Source organism: Pinus tabuliformis, chromosome 6 (assembly GCF_031772625.1).
Source record: "Pinus tabuliformis cultivar Carrire ecotype Pingquan chromosome 6, CPIR1, whole genome shotgun sequence".
Taxonomy (NCBI): Eukaryota; Viridiplantae; Streptophyta; class Pinopsida; order Pinales; family Pinaceae; genus Pinus; species Pinus tabuliformis.
This window is the reverse complement of record NC_142292.1, coordinates 456,814,002-456,818,815: the sequence shown is the minus strand read 5'-3', so window position 1 is coordinate 456,818,815 and position 4,814 is coordinate 456,814,002.

The window sequence follows — 4,814 nt, the reverse complement described above, 5'->3', positions numbered from 1 at the left end:
TTTTCCTCCTTACATGCAACCTGTGACCTTTCCCCTTTCCTTTCTCCTAATTTCCATTATTTTCATAATAAATGTGACAAAAATGCCATTTGTCTTTCCAAATCCTTAGCCAATTTCTTTGGCTATAATAAACCGAATCAACACCCATTAGGATGTTTCCCCCACCATTCAGCTTGGAATATGTGTCCTAACACCGTGGCCATATATATAATTTTACACGGAATTTTCACCAGGGCTGTTACAAAACCATCCCCCTTGGTGGAACACCTTCCTCAGTGTTCAATGACACCTATAACCAATAAGACTGCTAAAGAAAAACATACTTCCCATGGAGCTTTATAACACAACTTATTGTAATATTTACAATGACCATTGTTGAAGCATGACAAACATACCGTTTACTGGAGCTTTGTAACATAGCTCGTTACAGTATTTACACTAACCACATATACACATACACATTTGCTTCAACCAACAAATAACCATAATGTATGTGGAGCTTTATAAACTAGCTCGATACATTATTAACAATAATTTACATATATATACATTTTCGCAACCAACAAATAAAAGGATACAATGCATACATCCACAACAAGGGAATCCAGAGGCTCACACCTCCAACCTCAAAGTAATACCAGGATTCACCTCCTTCCCAGGGAGTATAGAATTCACTGCAAAGTCAAATCTCCATCCAATGTCCAGCACTACAATCTCGTGCCACTTGTCGTCTCAGTGAACAGTTACCAGCTCATTGTTCCAGGGCGCACCCCCAATGTGCATCTGATTCCATCTGGCAATGCTAATGACTAAAACAAATCCATCCCTAGCCTTCCCTTCTCTGCTACACAGTCCCTCAGGAAATTCTTTCACCCCTTCCGTGCAGTCACTCACCTTCCAAGTTCTGGTTGCACCCCCATCATGAGCAGTCCATCCCTTGGCAAGGCTTCCTCGCATCAGAAAGTCAAACAACCAAGTCATATACCTACCTCAAACCATCATACCAGTCATAGCATGCTCATGGAAATTAATGGACACTATTGGGTACCAGTGTCCCACAATGGCCCTACTCCTGAAGCGCTTTACCAGCATACTGTTGCATTTTCCAATTCCTTTTGCTTATGCTGCTAATTCTTGCAATCATTCAATCACCCAAATGGGCATGTTCATGCATTCCTATACCAACCACATAATTTTCTATTATATTAGAAATAAATTGAAATAACTTCAAATCATACCTCATCGGTAGCTCATCAATAAGGTACATGCGCAATAATGTTTGCTTCCTGTCACAACAAGTCAAACTAACATGTTTGACCAAATCATCATGTATAACATATCACATCAGGTTAGCTTGAAACACAACCATCATAGATAAAAATCATAAATCACACATAACCATCATAAACCAGAATCATAAATCATATGTAATCATCTTAGACCAGAATCATAAATCACATGCATAATGAAACTAAAATAAAATATTGATACTTATCCTTTAATCAATCCTTGGCTTCCACCTTTGTCCTTATTTCGTACACACTCTAGATTGGTTGTAGCACCCAATAAACACCCAATGCCTTCTCCTCAACTATGTGCACACACACATACAACCACACACGGCATACCACATGATGCAATACATGCATCTACACATGACATACAACACATACACCTACACCTAGTGTACAACAAAACACATTACATGTGCCTGCACTTGGTGTACAACACAACACAACACGTATACGTACACAATGTACATCACAAGACATACATCTGCACACAATGTGCGACACCTCAAAATGCATACACATACACCCGATATACAACACAACTCATACATCTATACCCGATGTACAATGCCACACAATACATGTACCTACACCTGGCATACAACACAACAAAATACATGTACTACACAAAGTACAACACAAGGAATACACATGTCATGATACCACGACTACATAATGCACATACATAGTACGCATGCCTGCAACACATCATGTATGACATGCACATAATACCACATGTACACTAGTACCATATGTACAACATGTACACAGTACCACCTGTACATCACACCACCTGCACAACGTGTGCATAGCATCACATGTGCACAACACCACCTGCACAACGTGTACACAATGCCACATGTACATTGCATGATCTGTACAATGTGTACACAATACCACATGTACATAGTACCACATGCACGACATGTACACAACACCACATGTACACAACGCCACATGCACGACATGTACACAACACCACCTACATACAGTGCCACGTGTACCACATGCTCACTTCACCACTTGTACAATCATGCACACAACACCATATGTACATAGCACCATATGTACAACATGCACACACTGCCATATGTACATAGCACTACATATACAACATGTATACAACACCATACACAACACTGCATATCCAACATGCACACAACATTGCATATCCATCATGTACATAGCACCATCTATACCCAATACTGCATATGAAACGTTCACACAACACTATCTGTACCACCCTGTACATAACATTGCATAAACAACATGTACACACATTATATATACATAACAACGCATGCGCACAACATCATAGATGCAACATGTACAACATATACAACATATGCACAACAATAGTACCTCACATCCAAAAGCACACTGTCTCTACCAAGAAACCTTGCTTCTAGTGTCTTATCCATGTTTGTCCCAACATGTCACAGACCACACTGCTTTCATTTCGTTGATGTATCCCTCGGTATAGCCTATCCATAACATAGACATAATGTAATCATATAATATCAACTCATAACCACATGATATTGACCTCATAAATCTGTTAGGTTACTCCTCCCAATTGATTCCTCGTAAGAACCGAAACCTCTTCATGTCATTCACCTATGTGAGCAATCATTCCTCCACAAGAATGATTCCTAACGACCCTATTAGATAGTGACATAGATACATACATATATAATCATTAGCATAAAATGATCATCATCCTATTAGACAATGATATACATTCATACAATATACATATATAAACATCAACATAATCATGATCATAACATAATTACCAGATAACATAAGGTCTAGGTTAAGAGAACTTCCTTATTTTTGCACAACATGCACAACATTGAGAATCACAGTTCTCAACTTAACCAAGGCATCCGACACCTCATAACTATTTACTTTACCTTTCCTGTTATATTTCTCATGAATATCCTACCACTATCCCTTTACACCAATGGACCAAACGAGTCCAACCGATTGTCATAGTCTTACCTTCCATTGCACTTTCTTATGCACAGAGTTTCATCTGAATCTTACATTACCTCTCGGGTACCACATAGCTCTCCCCGAGCTCCATTAACTTTCCTCTTTCTCAAACAATTCCCAAGAATCAAAATCTAAAATCCAAGCACAAGAAACAAACAAGAAGAAACCCATGAAAACCAATAACAACATGAGTCTGTAAACAAAGTGGTATGGCCATACACTAGACATAAACAAAGTCGCCAATCAAGCACAACAAATCACAAAATACCAAAAGCACAAGACTCTCAACAGACACCATGACTCAATCCCCATGGTTCCTAGTGCTTCCAAAGGAAAGCTCAACCTAAGCCTTCTTCAAGATCTCATGGCAGTCTCTTGCCATGCAATCCCCTACATCATACTACCATAAACACATAGCTATCAGTGCATAAATAAACATAACAATACGCCAATTACCTTACTTTGTTGTGCCAATCACGTTGCTTGCAATTGGAAACATCTGCGCCATCTCTCAAGGGACTCCAGTCCCCTTGATAGATCCACCTCTAGCTAATGTACTTGTCAAGTACATGTTCATGAGTCTAGCACATATCCACATAATGTCAGACAAAATCAAGGTTAAGAAGACTTCATGTATGCAAAGCACTCATTTGTTTTGAATTAGGGTTTCCAAACATAGCCAAAGGAATTCTTGTCCAATTCCTTCCTTTTACCTTTTTACTTTGTTGCAATCGAGGCTTACTATGTACTGTCACATCACCCAACTGTTAGTTATATAAACACATCAACTATTACCTTGTCACACTAATACCAAGCATGTTTCCTACAACTGCTCACACATGTCAACCACATGTTCCAAATATCAAGACAATCATATCTATCAATTTGAAATCAACTTTTACAAACAATCATGTCATAACCCATAGTCAACTCATAGTCATTAGACATAATGCTACAATTGTCAACTACATTCAAGTACATATCAATTGTCTCAACACATATGTGTTAGTACAATCATCTTAAAACAAGATCATTGGAATGCATACTCATATTATGAAATTCATCAAACATTCAACCAACTTGCAAACATACCATGTTAAATAAATCAATTAGACACCAAACACTGAAACACCAAATAGATGTCATAATCAAATAGTCAAGCATAAGGTAGATGACATAAACAAGTTCATACCTTAATGTATCTCAGGGGAGGCAATCTTGTCTACACAATCAATATAGTTAGCATGATATAACTTCTCAACACATCAACTTAAACATAAATAAGATCATGATATCCATAATAGTCACTAACTAGCATGTTCACATCATAAGCTTATAAACATTTGTCATTCATGCATAACAATCACATATGTATGATCAGTCTAGACTAGTACAACACCATGTCACAATAAGTCGACTCATACCTAAATTTCGTTACCCTAACCATCTGCATAGGCCAATCCAACTTAGTGTGATATGTATAACCCTAATAATCAAGCTAACTATCATATAATAAAAACAAGT